The following is a 12,472-nucleotide window of genomic DNA, read 5'->3' on the forward strand; positions in this document are numbered from 1 at the left end:
GGAGTGTCCCCTCCCCCAGCACAGTGTCCCCTCCTCCAGCACCGTGTCCCCTAGCACAGCGTCTCCAGCACCATGTCCCCCAGCGCAGTGTCCCCAGCAGTGTCTCCCAACACAGTGTCCCCAGCAGTGTCCCCAGCACTATGTCCCCTAGCACAGCATCTCCAGCACCGTGTTCTCCAGCACTGTGTCCCCCAGCACTGTGTCCCCTGGCACAGCATCTCCAGTACCATGTTCCCCAGCAGTGTCCCCAGCACAGTATCTCCCAGCACAGCGTCCCCAGCACCGTGTCCACCAGCAGTGTCCCCAGCACCATAATCCCCCAGCACTGTGTCCCCAGCAGTGTCCCCAGCAGTGCCTCCCAGCACAGCAGCTCCATCACTGTGTCCCCAGCACAGTGTCCCCCAGGACTATGTCCCCTCGCACAGTGTCCCCAGCACCACATCCCCCAGAACAGTGTCCCCTCAACACTGTGTCCCTCGGCACAGTATCCCCAACACTGTGTACCCAGCACCATGTCCCCCAGAACAGTGTCCCCCAGCACAATGTCAACCCCAGCACAGTGCCCCCCACCACTTGGCACAAGTACAAGATAAATGCTCAGTTGTTGAATAAAGTTGCTGACCAAGCAGAAGGTGACAAACATCACCTTTGCTCAGAACCCACCATCTATCACGGAGTCACGGGTGTCACCTAATCATGGGGCCCTGGGGGTAGGGCAGGCAAGACCTGCAGTTCTTTGAGCACCAGGGGCATACTGGGGCCCAGCACAGGCCGCCCCAAGAGGGGCCACTTGGGCCTGAAGATTATTTTTAGTTGAAAGAGCTCAAAACCCAGCAGCTTCAGGAAAAGCTCTTCACCTCCCCTCCCCCGCCTAGATTTACATCAGAAAGGAGAGCCGCGGCAGCGGCAACCTGGCAGCTGTTCGCAGAGATTCCCCGGTACCTCGGGAGCTCATCTGCATCACAGGGCAGCATTTGTTTCCCAAACACCTCCTCTCCCCGCCTGCTAATGGTCTTCCTCCCCCCAGGGCCCCCACGCCCAGCCCCTATCCTGAGCTCCGGAAGTCCCATTGATGTAGGAAAGATGTTGGGATTCAGAGCTGACCCGTGGGCAGGAAGAGCTGTCCTGGGGTGGTGAGGAGTGGCCCTTGATATAGTTTCAAGTTGGGAGGGGGTGAGGGAGCGCGTAAGTCTCCAAGGGATTTTGGAAGCAAGGTTTCCAGGACCTCGAGGGGGTTCCCTGTTGTTGGGAAAGGCTCATTTATTACTGTTTACTGAAAACCCAGTTATGAGAACCTCCAGATGTATATCAGTGGGTTATATGCTTGGGGGACGATTGCTAGCCTAGATCTTGGGGGCAGAGATAAAGGAAGTTTCCAAAGGAATGTTTGTATGTTAAGGTAGACTCACGGGGTCCTGGGGGTCGGGATGACGTTAAGCTAAGATTGCCTTATGCTCTTAGCAAAGTCTTGGCATCGAGGCAGGTGACTCCCTAGAGGAAAGTCACTCTGCCTGTTTCACGGACTTGTCAGTGGGCTCTAAGTAGTAAGGGGATGTAATTTTTTTCTTTTGACTTTGTTTCCCATGTGCCTTTGTTCCCATTGGCCTCCTGTTGCCGGACAGTCCTTGGAAGCTCCGTGTCTGGCTGGATTCCCCGTATGCAGCAAACTAAATCTGATTTTCTCCAGTTACTCTGTCTCATGTCCGTTTGATTCTTCGTCCAGCTACAAGGACCTTGAAAGGCGGAGAAAATTTCTTCCTCTTCAACAGGTGGAAGGGAAGGAGACTCAGAAGGAAGCACAGAGCTGCTACTCTATAAAAGGAGGATCCAACTCGATCCACAAACACCAGTGGAGCCCTGCCCAGGGCCAAGGGCCCACCTGCCTGGCGTCTTCCAGTTAAGAAATGAGTCGTGGGCTCCGCCCCTGCAGGGTGGAGTCGGACATATAAACCAACACTCCCATCTGACCTTTGGGAGATGCATGTCCCAGCCCCCGGGGCTGCTCCATGGAAAGGACCAGAGAAACTGAAGGAGGGTTTGGCTGCTTCCACTCTGACCTCAAACTTTCTCGATGGGTTCTTCTTTCCAGGAGGTCTCCAGGCTTGGGCAAAAGACCCTGAGGGCAAAGCATCCCCCGCTGGGAATCGAAACCATCCCCTCAAGCAATAAGGACTGCCCTGTGTCCCGGAGACCCTCCCAAGACTGACCCCACGACTGTGATCAACCCGACCTGCACTGCTCACCTGCAAGGACCCCTCCACCTTTGTCCCACTTTTCCTGCCATAAACCTGGAGTCTTCCCAGCACTCCGGAGACAGGCCTTGGGACACCTGTCTGCTGTCTTCCCAGCGTCGGCCTCCCTGAAATAAATCCCTTTCTTCTTTCATGGCCACTCGTGTCTCTACCTTTGGGTTTTGTCTGCGGCTCATGGTCTGTTTGGGACCCCCAGGGCCGGGTGCTCGTGGGTCCCTTCGCACCAGCTGCAAAGCAACACCCAACCTGGCCTTTGAAAGACGGACTAGAGTCCTCCAGCTAGGCTTTTCGGGAGAAGTCGACGCTGTCCTCACAGAGCCTGACGGGAAGGCCAGTCTCAGGCACCAGGAGATTGTTCACAGAGCTCTCCTTCTCCCACCTAAAAACATCTGAGTCTCTGGTGTGCTGCCAGACTCTACAGGTTAATTTAGAATATTCGGGTGATCAATAAATCTGTATTTCTCCCATGGTCAATGTGATAATTCCCACATCAGTAAGACATTCTCTACCAAAAATAACATTGAGGTGATGTTTGGCGAGCCAGTGTCAGGGCGGACTCGGCGAGGCGTTAGAGGAGCATGTCCACCTGCCGCCGAGCCTGCACCGAGATGCCCCTCGAGCCGACCCGCGCCACCCACCTGGCGTTCGGATTCTGCAACTGGTTCCCTGGTACAGCTTTGCTCAGAACACGTTTTGAAACTTTCCATCTTGCCCAAATTTAGCATCTCCTTAATTAGCAACCTTTCCCAACAGCCTATTTTTAAACTCTCGTAGATGTGTATGGAATTTCTTTGCATCTTGCTGTTTAAACAGAACCAATAGTCACTTTCCCCGGTTCCCATACTGCTAAATTCTATTCACAATGTGATCCGATGAGGGGTTTTTTTTTCTATAATTTTATTTATCTATTCATGAGAGACACAGGCAGAGGGAGAAGCAGGCTCCCCGAGGGGAGCCCGATGTGGGACTCGATCCCAGGACCCCGGGATCACGTCCTGAGCTGAAGGCAGACGCTCAATCACTGAGCCACCCAGGTGCCCCCACCCCATGAGATTTTTGAGCAAGTTCTTTCTCCCAGCGTGTCATCACATAAGTCATATCGCGTGAAGGATTCGGTCTTAATGTTATGACCTCTTCTGTGCATCCGCATGATATTTTCAGCTCGTACTCAGGATCGTCCAAACAGCATCTCCGCACATTGGATGCGGTTACACTCCAGGACCACTGCTGGCTGCACTTATTCCAGACCTGATTATTTTCCTCTGGGATGGCTTTCCATTGCAAAGTGGTTATTTAAGCAAGGGGTAGAAATAACAATACCCTCCAGCTCTCGTTGAATGCCTACTCTGTGCCAGGTACTGCTAGGCGATCGGCCTTTACCTCACTTGCTCCCCACGCGGGCCCTACGGGGTGGAAATTCCCGGGGTTCCCACTCTGGGTGAGGAAACTGCAGGCGGTGGAGGTGATACAACTTGGCTGAGGTCGCCCAGTCACTAAGCTGAAGGTCTGGCACTTGAACCCGGGACTGGCAGTCCCCACCGTCCTGCTCTCACCATCGAATCTTCTGCATCGCACAAAATGCACCTTCACAAAATGACAAAAGTGAACACCACGTGCATTTTTGTGGTTGCGTCCCACGGTCGCGGTCACTGCCGCTAAGGCGCTTTCTCGGTTTATCTTTCTTAACTTCGGAATCAGACCATGGTTTCTCAGGCACTGAGTGATGCTTCTTCATTTACTGCACGGTTCGCATCGAGTCTCAGACTTGAAGGCATTTCCATTTCGATTAACATTCTCCAATAATAGCCCAACTTTGTGACATTTTGTTCTTATATTTGGTGACAAATCGCTGGCATAATTTCTGCTTATTGTCTCTTTACAGCGTTGTACGTATTTGGCCTCATTTAAAACATTATCTGGGGGACGCCTGGGTGGCTCAGTGGTTGAGCATCTCCCTTGGGCTCAGGGCATGATCCCGGGGCCCTGGGATCCAGTCCCACATTGGGCTCCCTGCATGGAGCCTGCTTCTCCCTCTGCATGTGTCTCTGCCTCTCTCTGTGTCTCTCATGAATAAATAAATAAAATCTTTAAAAAAAAATTATCTGAGCAATGCTATCTCGAACGTTAGTTTATACCTGCGAAACAATTGACTTTTTTGTGTTTGGCTTTTTTTTTTTTTTTTAAGATTTTATTTATTTATTTGACAGAGCACACGCTGGGGGATCAGGAGAGGGAGAAGCAGGCTCCCCACTGAGCAGGGAGCCCAATGCAGGGCTCAATTCCAGGACCCGGAGATCATGACCTAAGCTGAAGGCAGGCAGATGCCTCCCCGACTGAGCCACCCAGGCGCCCCAAACGATTGGCTTTTATTAACATGTTACTGTCTCGGTGGCCACTTAGATTTTTTTTTAGTGCTTGAGCCTAAGGTAGGCCACTCAGCTACAGGCCAGTAAAAGACAGTGAAAGCAGTGAGGGTCCCTGTAGAGAGCAAGATGGAGTGTCTGATGTCAAGCAGTGAGGGTCCTGCAGCTACGAGATATCACCAGGACCAGCATCAGCTGACACCCCCAGAACTGATAACCAGCAAAACACAGGAGGTCTGCAGGGGCCCGAGATCAATTCAATTAAATCCCTTTATAAAGGGGGAAGATTTGGAGCACCCGGGTGGCTCAGTCGGTTAAGCGACCGGCTCTTGGTTTTGGCTCAGGTTATGATCTCAGGGTCATGGGACCGAACCCCAAGACAGACTCCACAACTGAGTGTGGAGCCTGCCTAAGACTTTCTCCTTCTCCCTCTCCCCTCCACCACCAAAACAGAGGGTGGGGGAGGATTTTTGCAGCAAACCATCAGACTTCCCAGACACTGACCCCTCCTCATCTGACCACTTCAAAAAGGCACCTGCTGCGGAAGGCCCTGCCCGAATGAGGCCCAGGAGCAACAGAGATCCTTCCCCGCTGGAACCTAAGAAGCAGCGAGTGGCAAGAGCGGACCCGGAGGGGCCAGAGGCCTTATCTCCACTGTGCGCCCACAGACTGGCTTTGTGCTTGGTTCCTTAACTTCCTACACCCTTCTGTTATCGTGTTTGCTGTGTGGCTCGTCTCATGTTCTGCTCTGTGTACCGTGTAAGAAGCCAAGTTAATCATGTGGTGAAATGTCATCGAGTTTGGAATCCTGAATCTGCTTCATAATTATGATTAACTTTGCTTTATGATTGAATGAAGCAGGAATTGTGGAAAGATACAACTCGGGGGTGGCTTCACCGTGTGCTCATGACAGTCCCTTTCCTGCTTCCTTTTATTTATTTGCTTTAAGATTTTATTATTGAGCAATCTCTACACCCAGTGTGGGGCTTGAAGTAAGTCACCCGGAGATCAAGAGTCGCATGCTCCTGACTGAGCCAGCCAGGCGCCCCCCCTTTTCCTGCTTCCTTTTAAAACAGGATTCTGATTAGCTAACTTCAATCCCAGAAGCAAGAGCGCAACACTTAATTTGAGGATAATTACCCTGCTGACAACACAGTGGTAGTGTCACATGACCTTGAAAGCCCATACCTTCCTGATGAAACCAATCACTCCAGGCCATTGATCTCAAGGGAAGAGCCGGAAAGGAAATCGGATTTCAGAGGGAGGCCCAAACATTTTTTTTCCCCACCATTGCCTCCCTGTCACATATTCCAAACATCTTAGTTTCTAAATTCAGGTGATATTTTCTTTTTTTAATTTTTAAATAGACTTACTTGGGATCCCTGGGTGGCGCAGCGGTTTAGCGCCTGCCTTTGGCCCAGGGCGTGATCCTGGAAACCCGGGATCAAATCCCACGTCAGGTTCCCGGTGCATGGAGCCTGCTTCTCCCTCTGCCTGTGTCTCTGCCTATCTCTCTCTCTCTCTCTCTCTCTCTCTCTCTCTCTCCTCTATGTCTATCATAAATAAATCTTAAAATAAATAAATATATAAATTAATTAATTAATTAATTAAGATTTACTTGTTTATTTGAGAGAGAGAGAAAGCATGAGCAGGACAGATAGAGGGAGAGGAAGAAAGAATCCAAAGGAGACCCCATGCTCAGCATGGAGCCTGACACGGGGCTCAATCTCATGACCCTAGGTTCACGACCTGAGCTAAAACCAACAGTTGGATGGTTAATTGACTGCCACCCAGTTGCCCCTAGTTGATTTTTATAAATCATAATCCTTGGGAATATTTTCAAGCAATATTTGAAAATTCTAGACTTATAATACCAATGATATGTCAGAAGGGTTAAATGTACAGACTTGGCAAAAGCTCAGATGACATCATGATGGTTCTTGGTCGCTGGTGATGATTTTGATTTTCAGTGTTAGAACCCTGACAATAATTTGTCTACCTTAGAAAGAAAGAATGCTTAAGAGGAACAGGGCATCTATTTTTAGAAGTAGCAATTTCACAGATATCAGGGAACCAGACAGTGTACCAAATCAATTGAGTCACATTTAAGGCGCAGGGTGGGGGGGAGGGGGTGGGGGGGAGGCTGCTCCCTAATGGAGAAAACAGATTAAAACACTTGACCCAGTTTTTATGAGAGTGCTTCATAAGCAAACTTCTAGTTCTAGAATGTTTTATCAAGTCTGGTTCTAAGATCGATATTTCAACATAAATTGGGGTGGAAATATTTATCTGGACGTTTAAACGTGTCCGATTTCTAGCACAAAACATGCCAAATATCCAAGCGAATCTTGGAGATGATTTTAACCAGGCGAGTACTTTTCAAATCAAGTTTAAGTGCACGTTCATATTTCTCTTTCCTCAGTAGGGTGATTCATGTTCTGGACCAAGGTCAACAAGGCTGACTCTTACCAAAGGAGAAGGGGCGAAGCTCTAATGTGTCCAAGATTTAAAAAACAAAAAACCAAATCAAAAACCCAGTCAGATCTCTAGTCGTTTAAAAGGAGTTTCGGGGTCAGATTAATGGAGTCAACTGGCTATTCATCATGTGCACAGGACCACATGAAGCTTGATGTCAAGTAGGACAAATGTGCTCAGCTGTCTTGGAATGTCATAAGAAACAGCGCCGTTTTGCTTGTAGATACAGAGAATAAGCTGCTGTTTGGAAAGGGCCACCCGGCCTAATGCCCTTTGGTGAGTTCATTGTTAGCTCTCACAATGCAATGGCTCCATCTAGAAATCTGGAATGACCGTCAGCTCCCTCTTGCCTATCCCAGAATCAGCACAGTCAACGTCAGGGGTAAAGCCGGGTCCTCTTGCCGTGTGGCCCTTGTATGAGAGGGGGTTACAGCTTGATCCCAGGGCTCAACTTCATGGCACCGGGAGGACAGAGGCTGGCACGGCCACCTCCACCCTTGGGCCTGCCCCACGTCTGGGTCCCTGGAAGAGGGCGGAACCGCCTCCCCTCACAGTCCTGAGCATGAATGAGTCTTGTAGCGTTGAACCACTTGGATTGATGGTTCCTGTTTCCCCAGACAGGATGCCAGTTCCTTGAGGGCGGGGACCATCCAGCATTCATCTTCACGGTGCCAAAGCGTGGGCCACGACAGGCACATTCATCGTAATGCTGAGGGCAGGGCAGGAGGAAAGGAGGGCTGGCTGAGACTCAGACCTCATCCACACCCCATGTACCTCCACTCTTCATAGAGTATGTAGGTCATCAAACACAGGCCACGGAGTATGAATCCCTCTGCCTTCTGCCACCTGCCAGCTTATCCCCATCCACACACAGCTTCTCCCCCCCGGACCAAATCATCTATCAGAAGCCCTGGGCTCTGGATTCACCTCTTCCCATTACTAGAAAAAGAGGATATAGGGCTGTCCAGCTGTCGAGTTCCACCCTAAACATCTGTAGTATGTTTCGGAGCTGCTTATGAAAGGTCTTGGACTTCACCGTCAAACCTGGATCCAACCCCCTTCCTCCACCTCCTGGCCTCATGAACCTCCCTTTCCTGGTGTGGAGGACTTTATCATTCCTCCAGAGGAAGGTGGCTGCACAGATCAGATCACAGCGGAGGACACTGGTTCAACAGAGGTTGTCATTCTTCACCCCAGTGTGAGGCTTTAGGGGTACAGATCCATCTTTATTTACCCAAAGAATCCCATAGTGCAGATACTAAAGCATTTGTATTCCTCACCTCCTTTCGTGATGGCAATTTATGGAGCAGCACAGAAGAAATCCCACCCAGGGATGCCTGGGTGGCTCAGGGGTTGAGCATCTGTCTTTGGCTCAGAGTGTGATCCTGGGGTCCCGGGATCGAGTCCCACATCAGACTCCCCACAGGGAGCCTGCTTCTCCCTCTGCCTGTGTCTCTGCCTCTCTCTCTGTGTCTCTCATGAATAAATAAATAAAATTTTTATTTTTTTTTAAATTTATGATAGTCACAGAGAGAGAGAGAGAGAGAGAGAGAGGCAGAGACATAGGCAGAGGGAGAAGCAGGCTCCATGCACCGGGAGCCCGACGTGGGATTCGATCCCGGGTCTCCAGGATCGTGCCCTGGGCCAAAGGCAGGCGCCAAACCACTGCGCCACCCAGCGATCCCTAAATAAAATCTTTAAAAAAAAAAGAAATCCCACCCAAATCAGTTTTCTCATTGTACGCAATAATGTTTAAAGACGAGGCTTCTCGATTGTGAGCACCCAGTGGGATTGGCACTTAGCCTGATGCAATTTCCACCCTGTTGACAAGACAGCGATGGCCCACTCCAGTTCTGGGCCTACTTGAGCCTGTGACGCGGTGTCGGCAGGGAAGGGGCTGTCATACACCATTTACACCACCATCAGACTCCTCTCTGTTTCCCAGTCCCATTCTCTTTCTCTGTCATGTGCTCTTCAAAACCTTCCCCCTGTTGCCAACATGGATCCAGGAATCCTCACCTGTAGTGGATTGAGGATCTCCAGAGGTCTCCTCCAAAGGTATCAATGCAGGTCCTAATCTCTGAAATCTGTAATTCGGGCTTTTCTGGAAAAAGGGTCTTTGAAGTTATGATTACATTAAAGATCCTGAGATGGGGAGATAAATCCTGATTATCCGAGTGGGCCCTAGACGCCATTGCGAGTGTCCTTATAAGAGGGAGATGTGACACACAGAGAGGCCATGTGACTGCAGGGACAGAGGGTGGAGGGATGTGACCACAGCCAATGACATCAGTAGCCACCAGCAGCTGGCAGGGGCAAGGAAATTATTCTCCCCTGTACCCTCCAGAGGGAGCGTGGTCTTTGATTTCGGCCCAGTGGTATGGATTTGGGACTTGGTGGTTTCCAGAACCGTGCAACAATAAATGGCAGCTCTCTTGAGCCACCAAGATTGTGGTAATTTGTTACAGCGGCAATAGGAAATGAGTATATTGCTCTCTACTCCAATCTAATTTTTTATTCTTCATTTATTTATTTAAAAGATTTCATTTATCTATTTGAGAGAGAGAGAGAGAGAAAGAGAGCAGGAGCAGGGGGAGAGACAGAGGGAGAGAGGGAAGCAGGCTCCCTGCTGAGCAGAGAGCCAAATGTGGGGCCCCACCCCAGGACCCCGGGATCATGACCTGAGCTGAAGGCAGACACTTAACCAGCTGAGTCACCCAGGCGCCCCCAACCTAATTTTACGAAGGGACAACTCCTCAACCTGCAGTTGGGGCAGATTTGGACATCTAGATGCATGCTCAAAATGAAATGGTTAAGAGAATCACAGCTGATTGAAACTTCCCATTTCTAAATATGTAGAGCCTTCTGCTATCAAACCATACAGACCTTCCTCCCCCAGTTTACGAAAGGATTGTGTTCATTTGGTGCAAGAAATGCAAAGACACCAAGTTATATTGCTAATTACTAAAGCCCCAGAAGCAGACACCACCAGAACACAGTTTCTGGCCAATGGGAGCAGATGTCCCGGGACACAGCCCTAGCAACGGGCCCCGAACTCTGGGAATACACAGGTTAACAGATGCCGTCTCTGCATCAAAGGAGCCCACAAGCTCGGGGAGAAGCTGGCCTGCAAGCAGCCCGTAACTAAGGGATGACTAGATGTTACAGCAGAGCGATGGGAGCACAGAGGCGGGCAGCTGGCTCTCAGAGGAGAAATGGGATCTGCCGGCAGAGAAGGAAAGAGACGTCCCCCAAAGTACCTTAACCAGCTGTGCATGGCTGTGGATGTGCCAAGTGGAGGAACAGAGGGCAGTCACCTCTGTACCTTTTTGTAGGCCATGCCCACCCTGGGGCCGCACCCGCTGCTCTGCAGTTAGAGATGTGGGACTGACACGGACTGGCCTGGGAATGGAGGAAGCAAAAAGGAATGTTAGCTACAAGCTTGCAGGGTGGCATAGCTGTGGGTCACCCAGATGGAGATGTCTGACAAGAGGCTGGCTATATAGACGGTGTGAACTCTATATTAACAAATACACATGCATGTGGTACAAGAAATCCTGTTAGGTTGCATCAGGGCATGGGTAATACAAAAAAAAAAAAAGGTTGTGCTCCCACTATAGGCCAGGCACAGTGATAGGCTCCAGGCAGGAAGAGGTGAGGGACCCACTGGGGGCTGAGAGGGTCCCGGCAGGCAAATCCAAGAGAGTATGCCCAAGTGGTATAACAAGCTGCATGAGGCACTATGGGAGCACAGTGGGGGAGAACCAAACCCCAAATGAGGCTGAACAGGTGAGGGATGGGGGAGTGGAATCCTGGGGTGGGAGGACGGGAGGGGGGGCGGTAGGGGGGGGGAACTAACATGAGCCAGCAGGATGAAACATCAATGGTGGTGGTGGTGCTGGTGGTGTGGGAGGGGAGAGGACAACACACAAGACACCCAGAGGCAAGAGACGGAGCGTGACTTGTTTGGGGGTGGGTTGGGGAGCAGACGGGGATTCTAGGTGGGCCAGGTCGTCAGTCTGGTGGGTGACATCACATACGTGGTTTGAATGTTCGCCTTAGAGCAAGTGAGGGCCATCAAAAACTTAAGCACGGGAGTGGCGTGATACCTTTGGCTTTTTATTTTTAAAGACTTTATTTACTTATTCATGAAAGACACAGAGAGAGGCCGAGACACAGGCAGAGGGAGAAGCAGGCTCCATGCAGGGAGCCTGACTCCATCCCAGAACTGCGGGATCACACCCTGGGCTGAAGGCAGATGCTCAACCGCTGAGCACCACCACCCCCACCCCCCCACCCCCGGTGCCCTGACCTTTGGCTTTTAAAAAAGAGCGCCTGGATTGCAAAGTGAGGGTGGATTAAAAGGGAAAAATCGGGAAGCTGAGAGAGCCATCAGGAAGCTTTTGGGGTGAAAAGTGGTTATAGTCTCAGAGGCACCTTCAGGGGGTGGACAGACCGGATTTGGTGATAGGCTGCACCTGAGGAAGGAGCAGACACGGTGCCCAAGTTCTGAGCTCAGCCACCCGAGCTCATGTCTCGGGGGTGGAGGGGACTGCAGTGGGGGAGCGTAACTAAGGGCTAAGTTCGGAGCCTCAGGAGACCCCACGTGTGAGGCTGACACAGGCCTTGAGCAAAGGCGGTGGAGGAGGGAAGGTCAGACCAGAGCTAGAGGAGCCAGGGCAATGAGGCATCCGTGAAACAAGCGGGTTCGAAGAAGGAATTGGTAGAGACCAAAAACCCAACAGGTCAACTGAAAGCCTGAGGTTTCTCCTGGACCTGCGGGTCAGGTCTGGGGCAGGGACGTGTGAGGGCAAAAGCCTGACGGCGGCGTGGCTGGAAGTGGAGACACCAACGTGCATCTTCCCGAGTCAGCTGGTGAGGAAGGTAAATTGAGAGACACGGCCCTTGGCCCTAGAACAGTAACGAAGAAAACCTGGCTCCTGCCACACCCTTCCTGGCTTCCCACCTGTAAAGTGGAAATAACAATGTGCACTGGCCCAGACTAATCTGGGGGGGGGGGACCTAAACCTCAAGGCCCTGGGAAAGTCTTGCAATCCCATCGGATCCTGCCTTCTTTTAAGTACAAAACCACTTTTCGCTCTCCTACCAACTCAGTCCAAAATGCCAAGACCCTTCTTAAAGTTCTTCCTCAGGGGTAGAAGGAAATTTTCAGGTGCGAGATTCTTCCTTAGAGATTAGGAGTCCTCCTAAAATTAGTGAAACGAAAACAACTGGCAGTAAGGCTGTTATATTGGAACAAGTCAATTCTTATCCATCTAATGCATTTTTTTTTTAAAGATTGTATTTATTTATTCTTGAGAGACACAGGCAGAGGGAGAAGCAGGCTCCATGCAGGGAGCCCGATATGGGACAGGATCCCGG

Source organism: Vulpes lagopus, chromosome 20, assembly GCF_018345385.1.
Source record: "Vulpes lagopus strain Blue_001 chromosome 20, ASM1834538v1, whole genome shotgun sequence".
Taxonomy (NCBI): Eukaryota; Metazoa; Chordata; class Mammalia; order Carnivora; family Canidae; genus Vulpes; species Vulpes lagopus.